The 22453-nt window shown below is 37.5% G+C and overlaps 1 pseudogene; it reads right to left on the bottom strand.

Annotated features, from left to right (window-relative positions):
* Positions 1-18387: 18387 nt before the first annotated feature.
* Positions 18388-22453, bottom strand: part of LOC130836247 (olfactory receptor 7A17-like) — a 38848-nt pseudogene continuing 34782 nt past the window's right edge.

Below are 22453 nucleotides of genomic sequence, written 5' to 3' on the forward strand. Positions count from 1 at the left end.
ATCTCTAAATGTTTGATATAATTCACCTTTGGAGCTATCTGGCCCTGGACTTTTGTTTGTTGGGACATTATTAATTACAGTTTCAATTTCAGTGCTTGTGATTGGTCTGTTCATATTTTCTATTTCTTCCTGCTTCAGTCTTGGAAGCCAATACTTTTCTAAGAATTTATCCGTTTCTTCCAGGTTGTCCATTTTATTGGCATACAGTTGCTTGAAGTAGTCTCTCATGATACGTTGTATTTCTGTGGTGTCAATTGTTATTTCTCCCATTTTATTTCTAATTCTGTTGATTTCAGTCTTCTCCCCCTCTTTCTTGATGAGTCTGGCTAATAGTTTCTCAATTTTGTTTGTCTTCTCAAAGAACTAGATTTCAGTTCTATTAATCTTTGCTATTGTTTCATTCATTTCTTTTACATTTATTTCGGATCTGATCTATATGATTTCTTTCCTTTTGCTAACTTTAGGTTTATTGTTGTTGTTGTTGTTTTTCTCTAATTGCCTTAGATGTAAGATTAGGTTGTGTATTTGAGATTTTTCTTGTTTCTTAAGGTAGGATAATATTGCTATGAACTTCCTTCTTAGAATTCCTTGTGCTGCATCTCATAGGTTTTGGGTCATCGTGTTTTCATTGTCATTTGTTTCTAGGTATTTTGTAATTTCCTCTTTGATTTCTTCAGTGTTCTCTTGTTTATTCAGTAGCACATTGTTTAATTTCTATGTGTTTATATTTTTTTACAGTTTTTCTTTCCAGTAATTGATATCTAGTCTCATAGAACTGTGATCAGAAAAGATGCTTGACAAAATTTCAATTGTCTTAAATTAATTGAGACTTCATTTGTGACCCAAGATGTGATCTAACCTGGAGAATGGTCCATGTGTACTAGAGAGGATAGTGTATTCTGTTCTTTTTGGATGGAATGTCCTATAAATATCCATTAAGTCCATCCTGTCTAATGTTTCATTTAGAGCTTGTGTTTATTTAATTTCTGTTTGGGTGATCTGTCCATTGGTGTAAGTGGGTTGTCAAAGTCCCCTACTACTATTGTGTTACTATTGATTACCCCTTTTATGGCTGTTAGCATTTGCCTTATATACTGAGATGCTCCTATATTGAGTATATAAATATTTACAATTGTTATACTTTCTTCTTGGATTGAGCCCTTGATCATTATGTAGTGTCCTTCCTTGTCTCCTGTAATCAACTTTATTGTAAAGTCTATTTTGCCTGATACAAGTATTGCTGCCCTAGCTTTCTTTTCATTTCCATTTGCATGGAATATCTTTTTCCATCCCCTCACTTTCAGTCTGTATGTGTCCCTAGTTATGAAGTGTGTATCTTGGAAACAGCATATGTATGGGTCTTGATTTTGTAACCATTCATCTAGTCTGTGTCTTTTGGTTGGAGCCTTTAATCCATTCACATTTAAGGTAATTATCAATATTTATGTTCCTATTACCAATTTCATAATAATTTGGGGTTTGTTTTTGTAGGTCCTTTCTTCCTCCGTGTTTTCTGCTAGAGAAGTTCCTTTAGCATTTGTTTTGAAGCTGGCCTGGTGGTGCTGAATTCTCTTAGTTTTTGCTTGCCTGTAAAGCTTTTGATTTCTCCATCAAATCTGAATGAGATCCTTGCTGAGTAGAGTATTCTTGGATGCAGGTTTTTCCCTTTCATCACTTTAAATATATCCTGCTACTACCTTCTGGCCTGCTAAGTTTCTGGTGAAAGGTCAGCTGTTAACCTTAGGTGGATTCCCTTGTATGTTATTTGTTGCTTTTCCTTTGCTCTTTTTAATATTTTTTTCTTTGTGTTTAATTTTTTTAGCTTGATTAATATGTGTTTTGGCATGTTGCCCCTTGGGTTTATCCTATATTGGACTCAGAGGTTTCTGAACTTAATTGTCTTTTTTCTTTTCCATGTTAGGGAGATTTTCCACTATAATCTTTTCAAATATTTTATTTTTCTCTTCTTCTTCTGGGACCCCTATAATTCATATGTTGGTGTGTTTAATGTTGTCCCAGAAGTCACTGAGCCTGTCCTCAATTCTTTCCATTTTTTTTTCTTTATTCTGCTCCACAGCAGTTATTTCCACCATTTCATCTTCCAGTTCCCTTATTCATTCTTCTGTCTCAGTTATTCTGCTATTTTTTTCCTTCTGGAAGATTTTTAATTTCAGTTATTGTGTTGTGCATCACTGTTTGTTTGCTATTTAGTTCTTTTAGCTCCTCATTAAACATTTCTTATATTTTCTCCATCTTTGCTTCCATACTATTTCTGAGATCTTGGATCATCTTTACTCTCATTACTCTGAATTCTTTTTCAGGTGGACTGCCTACCTCTTCTTCATTTCTTTGGTCTTGTGTGTTTTCACTTTGTTCGTTCATCTGTTGCATCTTTCTCTGTCCTCTCATTTTGCTTAACTTACTGTGTTTGGGGTTTCCTTTCCTTAGGCTTCAGGGTCATAGTTCCTCTTAGTTGGGGGAGGTTGGTCCAGTGGCTTTTGTAGGCTTCCTGGTGGGGGGGGACTGGTGCCTGTGTTCTGGTGGGTGGAGATGGATCATGTTCTGAAATGCCTAGCCACATCTGTGGTGTGTTTTGGGGTGTCTGTGAGCTTAGTATGACTATAGGCAGTCTGTCTGTTAATGGGTGGGCTTGTGTTCCTGTCTTGCTAGTTGTGTGCCATGAGTCATCCAGCACTGGAGCTTGCTGGTTGATGGGTGGAGCTGGATCTTTGTGTTGAGTTGGAGACCTCTGGGAGATCTCTTTCTGATTAGTATTCCATGGGGTTAGGAGTTCTCTAGTGGTCCAACATCCTGGACTTAGTTCTCCCACCTCAGAGGATCAGGTCTTACCCCTGGCTTGGGCACCAAGTCCCCGCAAGCTGCATAGCATGGGAATAAAAGGAAGAAGAAGGAAAAAACAAAGAAAGAAAGAGAAAGAACAGACAAAACTCCAAGGCAGATGGTAAAAACAAAACTAAACAGACAAAGTCACACAAAGAGACATACACATATGTACTCACAAAAAGAAAAGAAAAGAAAAAGAGAAGAAAACAAACAAACAAACAAAAAAGAAAACAAAGAAGAGAGGAACCAAACCAATAAACAAACCCACATATGAAAATAAACACTAAAAACTAAACTAACAAAAACATAGAACCATAAATAAGTCAAAAATGGAAAGCAAACCATTATGTCCTCCAATACTTCTAGGTAGGTCTCTGTATCTTCTGTGGGCACTGTGGTGTCAGCTCAGACTCTAATCTAGCCTTACTGCCCTGTGTACTTGCCTCCAAAGTCCACAGTTGCCCCCAAAGTCCACAGCCACAGTTGTAGGAACACTCATCTATTTGGGTATTCCAAAGATGCAGGTTTCACCAAGCTTTGTGGTTATTTAATCTGCTTCTCCTGCAGCTGTACAGAGATGTTTCCCCCTCTCTTTTTTGGGTCCCACTGTCCTCGGGGTTCAGTTTTGGTTTTGTTCCAGCCTCTGCATGTGGAGAGCTTTCAGGTGCCACTTCCCCACCAAGGCAAAGGGGTCAAAAGCAGTAGCTGATTAGGGCTCACTTGTTTACTCAGGTCAGGGGAAGGGAGGATAGGTCAGTCCAGTTGAAATGTTTGGGGAGTGCCTGCAGCTGAAGTGGATGGCATGAGACTGAAGTGAGCTGTGTGTTCTCCTGGGGAAGTTGGCCCCAGATCATTGGACTCTTGGCCATGGCAGGATGCACCTGCTGGTGGGAGGGAGTGGGCAGTGACATGCCTTGCACACAGGATCCTTGGTGGCTGCAGCAGCAGGCTCTGTGTTCTGATATAACAGCCAAGGCTTGTGGTGGTTCTCTCATAGGCATTGCCCTATTGTCTGTGAGAGTGAGATACAAAAGGCTTGTAAGGCAGTCTGCCTCTTGAGCACCCTGAAACAAAGGTTTTCTGCCTCTTCATTCAGCCCTGGATTTTCCCCAAACTCCCTCCCAGCTCTATGTGGTTCACTAGCCCCCCTCAGCTGTCCTCACACATTCAACCCCAGTCTTCACCCTGGAGTTTGACCTCTGAAGCCTAAGCCTCAGTGCCCATTTCCCACCCACCCCAGTGGGTGAGCAGACAAGCATCTCAGGCTGGGAAGTGCTGGTTGGCACTGATCCTCCATGGGGGATTCTCTCTGCTCTGCCATCTGCAAACCTGTTTCTGTCATTTCCTTTGAGGCTCTGAAGCTCTTCCTTTTCCCGCCAGTGAGGGCACTTCCTAGTGTGTGGAAACATTTTCCCCTTCACAGCTCCCACCCAGAGGGGCAGGTCCATCTGGATTCCTTTGTTTCTTTTCTTTTTTTCTTCTTTTTTGTTTTGCTCTACCAAATTACGTGGGGATTATCTTGCATTTTTGGAAGTCTAAGGTCCCCTGCCAGTGTTCAGTAAGGGTTCTGAAGGAGCTCTTCCATGTGTAGATGTATTCTTGATGTAATTTCTGGGGAGGAAGGTGATTTCCACGTCTTACTCCTCTGACATCTTCCCTTGTCTCTAGTTATTTTCTAACATATCTGTTTGTTTTCTAATCTTATTGTATTTTTTATTCTTTGTTATTGTTCTGCTCCTTTTTTCCCCCACCCCATGAGGGTTTTGGGATCTTGGTTCAGGAGCTGGGGATTGGGAGCTCTGAGTCTGAACAACTGGACAGATCACCTCAGACCCCAGGTAACATTCACTGGAGTGAGGTCTCTGGGAGGTCTTTACCTTGGCAACAAGGCCCAAATATACCCAATAGCTTGTAAACTCCAATGCTTGAAACCTCAGGCCAAATAACCAGTAAGACAGGTTATTTGGCCTACCCATCATCGAGAAAAAAAAAAAGAGGTTACAAAAAAAAAAATATGTCACAGATGAAGGAGCAGGGTAAAAACCTATAAGACCAAATAAATGAAGAGGAAATAGGTAAACTACCTGAAAAAAGAATTCACTGATGATAATAAAGATGACCCAGAATCTCAGAAATAGAATGTAAGCATGGATTGAGAGAATACAAGAAACATTTAACAAAGATCTAGAAAATCTAAAGAGCAAACAGAGATGAACAACACAATAACTGAAATGAAAAATACACTACAAGGAATTAATAACAGAATAACTGAGGCAGAAGAACGAATAAGTGAGATGGAAGACAGAATGTTAGAAATAAATGCTGAGGAGCAGGATAATAAAAAAAAAGAGAATGAAAAGAATTGGAGACAATCTCAGAGATCTCTGGGACAACACTAGACACACCAAGTTTCGAATCATAGGGGTCCCAGAAGAAGAAGAGGAAAAGAAAGGTTTTGAGAAAATATTTGAAGAGATTATAGTGGAAAACATCTTTAAAATGGGAATGGAAATAGTCCAGGAAGCACAGAGAGCCCCATACAGGATAAACCCTAGGAGAAATACACCAAGACACATATTAATCTAACAAACAAAAATTAAATTCAAAGAAAAAATATTAAAATCAGCAAGGAAAAAGCAAAAAATAACATACAAAGGAATCCCCATAAGGTTAACAGCTGATTTTTTTCAGTAGAAACTCTGCAGGCCAGAAGGCAGTGGCAGGATATACTTAAAGTGATGAAAGAGAAAAACCTACAATGAAGATTACCCTGCAAGTATCTCACTCAGATTTGATGGAGAAATCAAAAGCTTTACAGACAAGCAAAAGCTAAGAATTCAGCACCATCAAACCAGCTTTAGAACAAATGCTAAAAGAACTTCTCTAGGTGGGAACCACAAGAGAAGAAAACAACCCTTTAAAAACAAACCAAAAATTTAGAAAATGTTAATAGGAGCATGCATATCAAAAATAACCTTGAATACAAATGAATTAAATGCTTTAACCAAAAGACACAGACTGGCTGAAGGGATACAAAAACAAGACCCATACATATGCTGTCTACAAGAGACCCACTTCATACCCAGGGGCATATTCAGACTGAAAGAGAGGGGGTGGAAAAAGATTTTCTTTGCAAGTGGAAATCAAAAGAAAGCTGGGGTAGTAATACTCATATCAGACAAAATAGGCTTTAAAATAAAGACTATTATAAGACACAAGGAAGGACACTACATAATGATCAAGGGATCAATCCAAGAAGAATATATAAGAATGTAAATATGCACCCAACATAGGAGCGCCTCAATACATAAGGTGACTGCTAACAGCTATAAAAAGGGTAATCAATAGTAGGGGACTTTAACAACCCAATTACACCAATGGACAGATCTTCCACACAGAATATACATAAGGAAACACAAGTTTTAAATGACACAATAGAGCAGACAGATTTAATTGATATTTATAGGAGATTCCACATCAAAGTGGCAAAATATACTTTCTTCTCAAGTGCACATGGAACAATCTCCAGGCTTGATCACAGCTAGCATTACAAATCAAGCCTCAGAAAATTTAAGAAAATTCTAATCATGTCAAGTATCTTCTCTGCCCACAATACTATGAGATTAGAAACCAATTACATGGATGATTAAAAGAGAATGTGAAGATGGCAGAGTAGGAGGACGTGTGCTCACTCCTTCTTGCAAGAGCACTGGAATTACAACTAACTGCTGAACAACCATTGACAGAAAGACAATGGAACTCACCAAAAAAGACACTCCACATCCAGAGACGAAGGAGAAGCCACAATGAGACAGTAGGTGGTGCGCAATCATGTTACAATCAAATCCCATAAATGCTGGGTGGGTGACTCACAAACTGGAGAACAGTTATATCGCAGAAGCCCACCCACTAAAGTGAGGGATCAGAGTCCCACATCAGGCTTCCCAACCTGGGAGTCCAGCAATGGGGGGAGGAATCCCCAGAGAATTAGAATTTGAAAGCCAGTGGGATTTAATTGCAGGACCTCCACAAGACTGGAGGAAACAGAGACTGCACTCTTGGAGGGCACACAAAAAAGTGTGTTCACCAGGACCCAGGTGGAAGGAATAGTGACTGCATAGGAGACTGAATCAGACCTGCCTCCTGGTGCTGGAGGGTTGCCAGCAGAGGTGGGGGGCAGCTGTGTCTCACTGAGGAGACAGGGGCACTGGGGGCAGGGGTTCTGGGAAGTGCTCATTGGCATGAGCCCTCCCAGAGTCTGCCATTAGCCCCACTAAAGAGCCTGTAATCTCCGCTACTAGGTAGTCTCAGGCCAAACATCAAACAAGGTGGGAACACAGCCACACCCATTGGCAGACAAGCAGATTAAAGTTTTACTGATCTTCACCCACCAAATCGGATTAAAGTCTTACTGAGCTCTGCCCACCCAGACCTACTCACCATCAGTCCCTCCCATCAGGAAGCACACACAGCCTCCTAGATAGCTTCTTCTACAAGAGGGCAGACAACAGTATCAAGAAGTATCAGCAGTATTTCCTTCTGTGGAACTGAAAACCACAGCCACAGAAAGATAGAGAAAATGAAAAAGCAGAGGACTTTGTACCAGATGAAGGGAAAAGATAAACCCCCGGAAAAACAACTAAATGAAGAGGAGATAGGCACCCTTCCAGAAAAAGAATTCAGAATAATGATAGTGAAGATGATCCAAGACTTTGAAAAAAGACTGGATGCAAAGATAAAAAGTTTACCAAAGACCTAGAAGAATTAAAGAGCAAACAAACAGAGATATGCAACACAATAACTGAAATGAAAAACACACTAGAAGGAACCAACAGCAGATTAACTGAGGCAGAAGAGCGAGTAAGTGACCTGGAAGACAGAATGGTGATAATCACTGATGTGGAAAAGAATAAAGAAAAAGAATGAAAAGAACTGAAGGCAGACTAAGAGACCTCTGGGACAATGTTAAATGCACCAACATTCACATTATAGGGGTCCCAGAAGGATAAAAAGAGAGAAAGGACCTAAGAAGGTATTGGAAGAGATTATAGTTGAAAACTTCCCTAACACGGGAAAGGAAATAGCTACCCAAGTCCAGGAAGTGCAGAGTCCCAGGCAGGATAAACCCAAGGACATATAGTAGTAAAATTGACAAAAATTAAAGACAGAGAAAAGTTATTAAAAGCAACAGGGGAAAAATGACAAATAACATACAAGGGAATTCCCATAAGGTTAACAGTTGATTTCTTAGCAGAAACTCTGCAAGCCAGAAGGGAGTGGCATGATATACTTCAAGTAATGAAAGAGAAGAACCTACAAGCAAGAATACTCTACCCAGCAAGGATCTCATTCAGATTGGATGGAGAAATCAAAAGCTTTACAGACAAACAACAGCTAAGAGAATTCAGCACCACTAAACCAGCCCTACAACAAATGCTAAAGGAACTTCTCTAAGTGGGAAACATAAGAGAAGAAAAGGACCTACAAAAACAAACACAAAACAATTAAGAAAATGGTAATAGGAATATACATATCAATAATTACCTTGAATGTAAATGGACTAAATGCACCAACCAAAAGACACAGACTGGCAGAATGGATACAAAAACAAGATCCATATATATGCTGTCTCCAAGAGACTCACTTCAGACCTACGGACACATACAGACTGAAAGTGAGGGGATGGAAAAAGATACTCCATGCAAATGAAAATCAAAAGGAAGCTGGAGTAGCAATATTCATATCAGATAAAATAGACTTTAAAATAAAAAATGTTACAAGAGACCAGAAAGGACACTACATAAAGATCAAGGGATCAATTCAAGAAGAGGAGATAACAATTATAAATATATATGCACCCAATGTAGGAGCACTTCAATATGTAAGGCATATGCTAACAACTATGAAAGAGGAAATTGACAGTAACACAATAACAATGAGGGACTTTAACACACCTCTTACACCAATGGACAGATCAACCACACAGAAAATTAATAAGGAAACACAAGCTTTAAATGACACAATAAATCAGCTTGATTTAATAGATATCTACAGGACATTACATCCAAAAACAGCAGATTACACATTCTTCTCAAGTGCACATGGAACATGCTCCAGGATAGATCACATTTTGGATCATAAATCAAGCCTTGGTAAATTCAAGAAAATTGAAATCATATCAAGCATCTTTTCCGACCACAATGCTATGAGATTAGAAATCAATTGCAGGAAAAAAAGTGTAAAAAACACAAACACATGGAGGCTAAAGAATATGCTACTAAATAACCAAGAGATCACTGAAGAAATCAAAGAGGAAATCCAAAAATACCTAGAGACAAATGACAATGAAAACACAATGATCCAAAACCTATGGGATGCAGCAAAGGCAGTTCTAAGAGGAAAGTTTATAGCAATACAATCCTACCTCAAGAAACAAGAAAAATCCCAAATAAACAATCTAACCTTACACCTAAAGAAATTAGAGATAGAAGAGCAAACAAAACCCAAAGTGAGTAGACGGAGAGAAATCATAAAGATCAGAGAAAAAATAAATGAAATAGAGACAAAGAAAACAATAGCAAAAATCAGTAAAACTAAAAGCTGGTTCTTTGAGAAGATAAATAAAATCAATAAACCTCTAACAATACTCATCAAGAAAAAGAGGGAGAGGACTCAAATCAATAAAATTAGAAAGGAAACAGGAGAAGTTACAACAGACACTGAAGAAATAAGAAGCACCATAAGAGACTACTACAAGCAACTATATGCCAATAAAATGGACAACCTGGATGAAATGGACAGATTCTTAGAAAGGGATAACCTGCCAAGACTGAATCAGGAAGAAATAGAAAACATGAACAGGCCAATCACAAGTAATGAAATTGAAACTGTGATTAAAAATCTCCCAACAAACAAAAGCCCAGGACCAGATGGCTTTACAGGTGAATTGTGTCAAACATTTAGAGAAGAGCTAACACCCATCCTTCTCAAACTCTTCCAAAATATTGCAGAGGAAGGTACACTCCCAAACTCATTCTATGAGGCCACCATCATCCTGATACCAAAACCAGACAAAGATCCTACAAAAAAAGAAAACTACAGACCAATATCACTGATGAATTTCGATGCAAAAATCCTCAACAAAATACTAGCCAACAGAATCCAACAACACATTAAAAGGATCATACACCATGATCAAGTGGGGTTTATCCGTGGAATGCAAGGATTCTTCAATATATGCAAATCGATCAATGTGATACACCATATTAATAAATTGAAGGATAAAAACCACATGATCATCTCAATAGATGCAGAAAAAGCTTTTGACAAAATTCAACACCAATTTATGATAAAAACTCTCCAGGAGGTGGTCATAGAGGGAACCTACCTCAACATAATAAAGGCCATATATGACAAACCCACAGCAAACATAATTCTCAATGGTGAAAAACTGGAAGCATTCCCTCAAAGATCAGGAACAAGACAAGGATGCCCACTCTCGCCACTCCTATTCAACATAGTTTTGGAAGTCCTTGCCACAGCATTCAGAGAAGAAAAAGAAATAAAAGCAATCCAAATCAGAAAAGAAGAATTAAAACTGTCACTGTTCACAGATGATATGATATTATACATAGAAAATCCTAAAGATGCCACCAGAAAACTATTTGAACTAATCAATGAATTTGGTAAAGTTGCAGGATGCAAGATTAACACACAGAAATCTCTTGCATTTCTATACACCAACAATGCAAGATCATAAAGAGAAATTAAGGAAATAATCCCATTCACCATTGCAGCAAAAAGAATAAAATACCTAGGAATAAACCTAACCAAGGAGGTAAAAGACCTGTACTCAGAAAACTATAAGACACTAATGAAAGAAATCAAAGATGATACAAACAGATGGAGAGACATACCATGTTCTTGGATTGGAAAAATCAACATTGTGAAAATGACTATGCTACCCAAAACAATTTACAGATTCAATGCAATCCCCATCAAATTACCAATGGCATTTTTTACAGAACCAGAACAAGAAATTTTATGATTTGTATGGAAACGCAAAAGACCCTGAATAGCCAAAGCAATCTTGAGAAGGAAAGATGGAATTGGTGGAATCAGGCTTCCTGACTTCTGGCTATACTACAAGGCTACAGTGATCACGACAGTATGGTACTGGCACAAAAACAGAAATATAGATCAATGGAACAGAATAGAAAGACCAGAGATAAACTATGGTCAACTAATCTATGACAAAGGAGCCAAAGATATACAATGGAGAAAAGGCAGCCTCTTCAATAAGTGGTGCTGGGAAAACTGGACAGCTACATGTAAAAGAATGAAATTAGAACACTCCCTAACACCACACACAAAAATAAACTCAAAATGGATTAAAGACCTAAATGTAAGGCCAGGCACTATAAAACTGCTAGAGGAAAACAAGGAAGAACACTCTTTGACATAAATAACAGCAAGATCTTTTTTGATCCACCCCCTAGAGTAATGGAAATAAAAACAAAAATAAATAAGTGGGACCTAATGAAACTTCAAAGCTTCTGCACAGCAAAGGAAACTATCAGCAAGATGAAAAGACAGCCCTCAGAATGGGAGAAAATATTTGCAAGTGAATCAACAGACAAAGGACTAATCTCCAAAATATATAAACAGTTCATCCAGTTCAATATAAAAAAAAACAAGCAACCCAATCAAAAAATGGGCAGCAGACCTAAATAGTCATTTCTCCAAAGACGACATATGGATGGCCAAGAGGCACATGAAAAGCTGCTCAACATCAGTAATTATTAGAGAAATGCAAATCAAAACAACAATGAGGTATCACCTCACAACAGTCAGAATGGGCATCATCAGAAAATCTACAAACAGTAAATGCTGGAGAGGGTGTGGAGAAAAGGGAACCCTCTTGCACTGTTGGTGGGAATGTAAATTGATACAGCCACTATGGAGAACAGTATGGAGGTTCCTTGCAAAACTAAAAATAGAGTTGCCATATGACCCAGAAATCCCACTGCTGGGCACATACCCAGAGGACACCATAATTCAGAAAGACACATACACTCCAATGTTCATTGCAGCACTATTTACAATAGCCAGGACATGGAAGCAACCTAAATGTCCATCAACAGATGAATGGATAAAAAAGATGTGGTACATATATACAATGGAATATTACTCAACTGTAAAAAGCAAGGAAACTGGGACATTTCTAGAGACATGGATGGACTTGGAGACTGTCATACAGAGTGAAGTGAGTCAGAAAGAGAAAAACAAATACCGTATATTAACACATATATGCGGTCTATAGAAAAATGGTACAAATCAACTGGTTTGCAAGGCCGAAATAGAGACACAGATGTAGAGAACAAACATATGGACACCAAGTGGGGAAAGCGGGGAGGGTTGGGGGGGAATGAATTGGGAGATTGGGATACCAAATTGTACACTCTAAATATATGCAGTTTATTGTATGTTAATTGTATCTCAATAAAAGTTCTTAAAAAAAAAAGAAAGAAAGAAACCAATTACATGGAAAAAAACCTGTAAAAATACATGAAGGCTAAACAGTGCATTACTAAATAACCAAGAGATAAATGAAGAAATTAAAAAAAATACTTTGAAACAAATGACATTGTAAACATGACAACCCAAAACCTACGGGACACAGGAAAAGCAGTTCTAAGAAGGAAGATTATAGCAATTCAATCTCACTCAAGAAACATGAAAAATCTCAAATAAGCAATCTAATCTTACACCTAAAGCTATTACAGAAAGAAAAATAAAGAACACCCAAAGTCAGTAGAAGGAAAGAAATCAGAAAGATCACAGCAGAAATAAATGAAATCGAAATGAAGAAAACAATAGCAAAGATCAGTAAAACTAAAATTTGGTTCTTTGAGAAGGTAAAGAAAATTGATAAACCTTTAGCTAGACACATCAAGAAAAAAAAGTGGACACAAATCAATAAAACTACAAATGTAAAAGGAGAAATCACAATTGACACCATATAAATACAAAGGATTATATGAGGCTACTACAAACAACTACATGCAAGAAAACGGACAACCTCAATGAAATGGACAAATTTTTGGAAAGGTACAATTTTCTAGGACTAAACCAGGAATTAGAAAATACAAACAGACCTATCACAGGTAATGAAGTTGAAAGTGTAATTAAAAATCTTTAAGGATCAGATAGCTTCAGAGGCGAATTCTATGAAACATCTAGAAAAGAGCTAACACCTATCCTTCCCAAACTCTTCCAAACTTTAGCAGATGAAGGAACATGCCCAATCTCATCCTACGAGGCCATCACCCTTATGCCACAACCAGAAAAATATGTCATAAAAAAAGGAAAATTACTTACCAATACTATTGATGAAAATAGATACAAAAACCCTCAACAAAATACAAGGGTGAGTCAAAATTATCCACACTCTGTAGAATTTATCAAGTTTTAATATAACCAGAGTGTGGATAATTTTTGACTAACCCTCGTACTAGCAAACAGAATCCAACAACACATTAAAAGGATCCTACAACATGATCAAGTGAGATTTATCCCAGGAATGTAGGGATTCTTTAATGTATGCAAATAAATCAATGTCATACACCATATCAACAAATTAAGAAATAAAAACATAAGATAGTCTTAGTAGATATAGAGAAAGCTGTTGACAAAATTCAACATCCATTTATGCTAAAAACTCTACAGAAAATCAGCATAGAGGGAACCTACCTCAACATAATAAAGGCCATATATGGCAAACCCACAGCAAACATCATTCTCAATTGTGAAAAACTGAAAGCATATCCACTAAGTTCAAGGACAAGAAAGGATGCCCACTCTTGCCACTCTTATTCAATATAGTAGTGGAACTCCTAGCCACAAAAATCAGTGAAGAAAAAGAAACAAAAGGAATACAAATTGGGAAAGAATTTAAACTGTCACTGTTTGCAGATGACATGATATTATACATAGAAAATCCTAAAGATGTCACAAGAAAACTACTAGAACTAATCAATGACTTTGGTAAGGTTGCAGGATACAAAATTAATACACAGAAATCTCTTGGATTCCTATACACTAATAATGCAAAATTAGAAGGAGAAATTAAGGAAACAATTCTATTTACCATCGCAACTAAAAGAATAAAATATCTAGGAATAAACCTAGCTAAAGAGGCAAAAGACTTGTACTCAGAAAAGTATAAAACACTGATGAAAGAAATCAAAGATGATACAAACAGATGGAGAAATATACCTTGTTCATGGATTGGTATTAATATTGTGAAAATGATTATACTACCCAAAGAAATTTACAGATTCAATGCAATCCCTATCAAACTACCAATGGCATTCTTCACAGAATTAGAACAAAAAAAATTTGCTGTTTCTATGGAAAAACAAAAGACTCCAAAAGTCAAAGCAATCTTGAGAAAGAAAAATGGAGCCAGAGGAATCCAGCTCCCAGACTTCAAACTGTACTATAAAGCTGCAGTAATCAATACAGTATGGTACTGGCAGAAAAACAGAAATATTATTATTGGTACAGGATACAAAGCCCAGAGATAAACCCATGCACATATGGTCACCTAATTTATGACAAAGGAAGCAAGAACCTACAATGCAGAAAAGACAGCCTCTTCAATAAGTGGTTCTGGGAAAACTGGACAGCTACCTGTAAAACAATGAAATTAGAACACTTCCTAACACTTCCTAATACACAAAAGTAAACTCAAAATAGATTAAAGACCTAAATGTAAGGCCAGGCACTATAAAACTCTTAGAGGAAAACATAGACAGAACACTGTGGCATAAACCACAGCAAGATCATTTTGACCCACCTCCCAGAGTAATGAAATAAAAACAAAAATATATAAACAGTACCTAATGGAACTTAAGAGATTTTGCACAGAAAAGGAAACCATAAACAAGAGAATAGACATCCCTCCGAATGGGGAAAATATTTACAATTGAATCAAAGGACAAGGGATTCTCAAAAATATACAAGCATATCAAGTCTCTCAATATCAAAACAAAACAAAACAAAACAAAAAACAACCCAATCCAAAACTGGGCAGAAGACATAAATAGACATTTCCCCAAAGAAGACACACAGACTGCCAACACACACATGAAAAGATGCTCAACATAACTAATCATTAGAGAAACTCAAATCAAAACATTGACGAGGTATCACCTCGCAGTGGTTAGAATAGACATCATCATAAAATCTATAAAAAAATAATTGTTGGAGAGGGAGTGGAGAAAAGGGAACCATCCTACACTGTTGGTAGGAAGGTAGATTGATACAGCCACTATGGAAAACAGTATGGAGGTTCCTTAAAAAACTAAAAATAGAACTACCGTATGACTCAGCAACCCCACTTCTGGGCACATACCCTTAGAAAACCGTATTTCAAAAAGATACCTGTACCACAATGTTCATTGCAGCACTATTTACAATAGCCAGGACATGAAGTCAACCTAAATGTCCATTGACAAATGAATGGATAAAGAAGATGGGGTACATATATACAATGGGCTATTACTCAGCCTTAAAAAAGGAAAGAAATTGAGTTATTAGTAGTCAGGTGGATGGACCTAGAGACTGTCATACAGAGTGAGGTAAGTCAGACAGAGAAAAACAAATTCCAGATGCTAACACATATATATGGAATCTAGAAAAATGGTACTGATGAACCTAGTGGCAGAACAGGAATAGAGACACAGACATAGAGAACGGACTTGAGGACACTGGGTGGGGGAAGGGGAGGCTGGGACGAAGCGAGGGAGTAACAGTGACATACTTACACTACCAAATGTAAAATAACTAGTAGGAAGCTGCTGCATAGCTCAGAGAGATCAGCTTGGTGCTTTGTAACAACCTAGAGGGGTGGGATAGAGATGGGGTGAGGGAGGCTCAAGAGGGAGGGGATATGGTGGGGATATATATATATATATATATGTATATATATATATATATATATATATATATCTGACTTACTTTGAGTACAGCAGAAACTAACACAACATTTTAAATCAATTATACTCCAATAAAGATGAAAAAATAAATTTGTCTACCATTTACTTTAAATCTTTGTATCTAAATTTCTAAACTCATTAGATTTCTTGTCATAGATTCATTATTTTCACTTTAATACTCACCAAGTTTCCATTAAATATAAAGTGTGATATTATAAATGAGTCTGTGTTTATGTACAAGTATTTGTATTAATACATTTATTTGCAACAAAAATGTATACAAATGAACACACACATACCCATAACACAACTTTCCCCTTCAACATTCTCTTTAGCCTCAAAAAATTAAATCAACACATATCATTTATTTCATCTGAAATTATGTTTACAATCCCAAGTGATATTCTCAAATAAGAAAACTGAGGCTCAGAAATTTTACATTTTTAACAATTACATAAAAAAACTTTAAAATTTATTGTGCACTTTATTAAATTTCACTCAAATGGAAACCTGAGGTGTGTACTATAATGTTTGCATGGCTCCTTTTATTCACAAATTGTACATTTTACTTATTTGTAGTTTATAGTGTGATATGCTCCAATTATAGTCCAATACAATTCTTAGAAAGAAAAATGTAACATTGCATGCATTTGAGTAGTGTCTAGAGCACAGGTAGGTGATTTACACTGGGCAGTGATAGGAGGTATATCTTCTACCTGGGAAGAAAGAAAATTGTCATATATGGATATAGGAACATTAGAAGCCAGTTAAGGAATTCACACTTGCTGTTCTTTTTTTTCTGTAAAATATAAGATGAATATACATATAAAAATAAACTGATTGCATATTGATTCTAGGGAGAAGAACAACCTGGCCACACATATTATTAATGAACCTTAGAAAACGATGCAGAGCCTCATAGCTGACTATAGACTCATGAGGAGAATAGCAGAGCTCTGAACAATGTCACACCATCCATTATCATGTGGTAAGAATGGGATTATGTTAAACCATTTGCTTTGAGGATATCTTGTTATGGGCAATAGCTAACTGATATAATGGTCAAAGTGAATGGAAGTAAGAACAAGGATAATAATCTGCTGCTGATTATTCTTGGCATTTTCCTTATATTTGAAGAGAGCATTCTTGGCTACTCTGTTATTTCAGACAACTGTATTAAAATGTGTCTCATTAGGGCTCACTTCCTGGCCCCCCAAAGCAGTTAAAAAGACATGCATGTCTGTGTAGGAAGACTGGTACTCTTGATTAATAAGTATGATAGGAATAGAAGCTCACTTGAGTCACTTCTTTGAACATAAACCTGAAAAGAGTCCTGAGCGTAAAAGAGACATATAATGGGTGATATTGATAATGTTCATCGACCACTCCTTTGTGTAGGAAGCAGAAGATATTTCCTTTATAGCAATCAAAGGTGTCATATTACAGGCAGCACTGAAAGTTTTGAAGCAGAAAGAAAAATATAAATCAATAAAACTATAAAAAGTGCCAATCAATTTTTCACCCATATATAAAAAGCCTATTCTATATGGACAACCGTCCTCCATGTTGCAATGAATAGATGTACATCATGAAAAAGAAATACTTTGCATAGTAATTTGATGTATGATATAAATTTTTCTTCATCATTTAAGGTCATCCAGGACTCTAAGATCAAATTAGGTCAATATATTTACTAAAATTTGTCTTGCAATAAAGCCTCCTCTCTTTTTATTGGAGTATAATTGCTTTACTATGTTATGTTAGTTTCTGCTGTACAAGGAGGTGAATCAGGTATATGTATGCATATATCCCCTTCCTCTTGAACCTCCCTTCCACACCCTCATCCCACCCCTCTAGGTCATTATGGAGCACCAAGCTGAGCCCACTGTGCTATACAGCTGCTTCCCACTAGCTATCTATTTTACACATGGTAGTGCATATATGTCAATTCTACTCTCCCAATTCATCACACCCTCCACTTGAAGAGAAATAAAGACTCCTCTTGAAGAAATGTATTTGATAGTAATTTTGCCAGTGACTAAGTTAAGCGTTTTGGACACTGAGCTCCAAACAAACAAACAAACAAACAAAACAAAAATGAAAAAACAAAACCAGAATCTTAATGAGGAGAATAAAACCCAGTGACCAGCATTACCACACTAGTTTGTTTAAACATGCATTATAAGTAGGACCACTTAAGATAGCGCTATAGAAAGGAGTATAAGATGTATGTGTCTAATTTCAATATTGTTGTGTCTCAGGGATAGGAAGACCTAAATCCATGTTGTTCCATAACATAAATGGGAATTTCCTAGTATTTCTGCCTTACGGTTGGGAAAAATTTGTGAAAGTAGGAAAATGGACGACGGGAATAATTATCTACACATCAGAGCAAAACACTTCAGGAAGTGAGTTCCATAAATTGTATAAAGGCTCAAAGTGAAAGAAATTGAAATTCCAGGAAATAAAGAGAAGGATTAAGTTTCACACCAAGAATCTGATCAAAGAATAGGAATTTCTAGTTCTGAGGCTTCAACCTGCTTCAAGCGCACTTCCTCAGACAGAGAACAATTTCCCTTCTTATAACTGCCATCTGAACAACTCTTTTCAGAGCCCTCTTAATGTCTTTGTTCCTGAGACTATAGATGAAGGGGTTCAGCATGGGTGTGACCACAGTGTACATCACTGAGGCTGTTACACTTGAGCGTGAGTTGTGGGTAGCAGAAGTGCTGAGGTACACTCCTATGCCTGTACAATAATATAAGCAGACAACTGAGAGGTGAGATGCACAGGTGGAAAATGCTTTATACTTCCCCTGAGCGGATGACATTCCATGTATGGAGAATACTATCTTAGAGTAAGAGTAAAGGATACCAACCAGAGGGCAACCAGCAAGCAGTACTGCTGTAACATATAGAATTGTGTCATTAAGAAATGTGTCACAACAGGCAAGTCTGACAATCTGTTTGATTTCACAGAAAAAGTGGGGGATTTCCATGTCTGTACAGAAAGTCAACCGCAATATCATTAAGCTTTCTAACAAGGAATGCAGGGCGCTAATGGTCCAGGACACCAGCACCAGTAGTCCACAGAGCTGGGGCTTCATGATGACTGTGTAGTGCAGGGGGTGGCAGATGGCCACAAAGCGGTCATAGGCCATCACAGCCAGGAGAAAGTCATCCAACACTGCAAAGTGCACGTAAAAATACATCTGGCCGATGCAGCCGCCATAGGTTATAGCATTGCTCTGGATCTGTATGTTCACTAGCATCTTTAGGGTTGTTGTGGTGGTGAAACAGATGTCTACGAAGGACAAGTTTGAGAGCAAAAAGTACATGGGTGTGTGGAGGCGAGCGTCTGAAATGACAGCCAGGATGATGAGCAGGTTTCCACACACAGTGATCAGATACATGGAGAGGAAAACTCCAAATATGAGAGACTGTAGTTCTGGTTCCTTTGATAATCCCTGAAGAAAAAATTCTGAATTGTGTGTATAGTTACCTGATACCATATGGTGGTTGTGATGCCTAGAAATGAAGGGAAAAAAAAATTTTTAAACAAATGAGCATTACTAAGAGTTCACCTGTTAAAATTTGTATTTTAAATTCAAGAAATTAGTTTATATTTTTTCAGCAAATTATTCCTTTTAAGAGATTTTTATAATGTCTCTGACTGAAATTCTCTTAGATAGAGGGAAATGATATAGATATCAAAAGAAGAGAAGATCTAAAGTGCCCAGGTAGTCCTAGATAGATTATGATGAGGGGAAAACTCTCAGGTTTTTCCCCAAAAGATCATATATTGTACAGTTTTAGTGAGAAATGCTTTCAAGCATTTGAAATATATATGTTGAATATTTACCAACTCCTATGCAGAAGATATAAACTGCTGAAACATAAAGTATATAATAGTGAAAGAGTATAAACAAATAAATATCATATATCATGTCATATGGTGACTGATTATATGAAGAAGGAAAAAGTATGTACAATAAACAGTGGATGGGGAGGTTATTTTTTACTGGGATTTCAGAAGACCTGTTGATGATGAAGACAAAATTAGAGACATGATGATATTGTGGGGAAGCATGCACTGTGCAGGGTAAAGAGCCAGTGAAAAGACCCTTAGGATGGCTCTTGTTTCAGACATTTAAGACTGAAAGTTGAACCAATGTGGTGACAGAATAAGCAGGTGGGCATTATGAGAAATGGTGTCAGAGAATGTTGAGGAATGAGGTGGCCTCCCAGCTACAGCTGAAACTTCAGGACATGTGGAGTACATCACTAATTTTATTTTCAAGGAACCTTATGAGCAGAAATCTCCATCTATTGGTTAACATTCTTGTGTCTATAATTTAGGGTCACACATGTACACACTCTGTATTTAAACTAGATAATGAAAAAGATCTACTTTATAGCACAGGGAACTCTGCTCAGTATTCTGTAATAACCTAAAAGAGAAAAGAATTTGAAAAAGAATAGATACTTGTGAATGTATAACTGAATCACTTTGCTGTACATCCAAAACTTACACAACATTTTAATCAACTATACTTCAATATAAAATAAAATTGTTTTTAAAAAAATCAGCCAAAAAGAAAAACAAAAATGCACTATCTATCCTCAAGAAGGCAACAATTAAATTGGCTACTGGCTTCTCAATAGCAACAATGATGTTCCAAAAAAAACGACATGTTAACAGTGCCAAAATATAATGTCACTAAACTAAAATTCTATATCCAGTGAAAATGTCCTTCAATAATAACTGTGAAATAATGGCATTTTAAGAAATAAAAAAGTGTATGGGCTAGGGGATACTCCCCTGATAACAGCTCCCACCCCACAAAATAACAGATACACACAAAACTTACACCTGTGCACACACAAACACTCACACACTGCGTACTATGAATTCTTAGGGCCATGGCCAGGGTTTTCTCACCTCAGCCATAATCATTAGTATAACAATGATACAAGGAAAGCTTTCAACATCAGATGATCTTAACCTTAAAAAACAGAAATAGGAGTGACAGCAGCATTATGATGGAGTGAGATTCTCCCTTTGTCTCTCCCCTTTAATTTACAACCAGTAAAACATCCATAATTCAAAAAAGCTACTTCTGCCCAACACACCAGGACAACAGAGAATTTCTCACATCTTTACATCTAAAAATGGGCAGACTGGAAGGTATAGAGAAGGTGGAACTTGGGGAACAGTGTAAGTCGTGCCTATGATCCTAGACCCCTGCTTGCTGCAGCTAAGATCACAGCCCCAGAGAACCAGGTAGGATCAGAGAAATGTGTGCACACACCTCCATTATTCTGGCCTCAGCAGAGCCCATGGCTATAGAGAACTGGGAATCAGTGGTAGTGGAGCCTGTGACCCTATCCTTCCAGTCACAGAGGTGCCCATGACTCTGCACCTACCATTTCCTTCCCACAGTGGCAGTTCCAGTAAGCCTGGCAAACCCAGACATGGCAAAGATACGTATGACTCTGGCTACTTCCTACTTTCATCATATCCTTGCAATGGCAGGATGTGAGACCCAGGAGACAATGAATGCAGCAAAAGTGCCCACCATCAAAGCTCCCCCAGTTGCTATGTTAGCAATGTAAGCAGCAGCAAGGCATTAATGACCCTGGAGACACAATCCCCCACAAGAGCACTAGGTGATACCTCTGACAGAGGCAGAGGTAGATGGAAAATGACCATTCTTAAATATAACCAGAGGCAGGTCAGGTAAGAGAGACCAAAACCTTGTCCTACACTGTCACATATTGAAACAAAAAATGTCTGCAATGAATAATGTGTTGAATCATTAGAATTAAGCAAGAAAAAAAAAAAACACCTAAAAAAGAAGGGTTTCAGTATTTCAAATGTGATGGCAGAGAAAAAATAAACTCATCAAACTCCATGAAGAACCATGATAACACTGTACCACAAAAAGAAAGTGACGATTCTCCACAAGCCCAGGTTAAAATCATGGAATATTGTGATGTAACATATAGACAATTCAAAAGAGCTGTCATGAAGTAACTCAGAGAGCTAGAAGAATATTGTGAAAGGCAATTCAGTGGGCTCAGAGTTAAAATTCATGAACAGAAGGAATACTTTATCAAAGAGATTAAATTTCTAAAATGAATCAAACAGAAATTTTGGAGCTGAAAAACTCAATGAACAAGTTGAAGACTGTATCAGAAAGCGCTGGAAACAGAGCAGACTAAATGGAAGAGAGAATTAGTGAGCTCAAAAATAGAAATCTATAAATAATACAATTAGAATATGAAAGAGAAATATGGCACCAAAAATATGAGGAAACTCTATAAGAGTTATCTGACACTTTGAGGAAGGGCCACACTGGGTTAATGGGAATCCTAGATGGAGAAGAGAGGGAGATGGGAGTAGAGAGTTTATTTAAAGAAATAATAGTTAAGGAGGAGCTGGTTCAAGATGGCAGAGTAGAAGGATGTGCACTCACTCCCTCTTGCAAGAGCACCAGAATTACAATTAACTGATGAACAAGCATCAAAAGAAAGACAATGTAACTCACCAAAAAAGACACCCCACATCCAGAGACACAGGAGAAGCCTCAATGAGATGGTAGGAGG

Source organism: Hippopotamus amphibius, chromosome 15 (genome assembly GCF_030028045.1).
Source record: "Hippopotamus amphibius kiboko isolate mHipAmp2 chromosome 15, mHipAmp2.hap2, whole genome shotgun sequence".
In the NCBI taxonomy this organism is placed as follows: Eukaryota; Metazoa; Chordata; class Mammalia; order Artiodactyla; family Hippopotamidae; genus Hippopotamus; species Hippopotamus amphibius.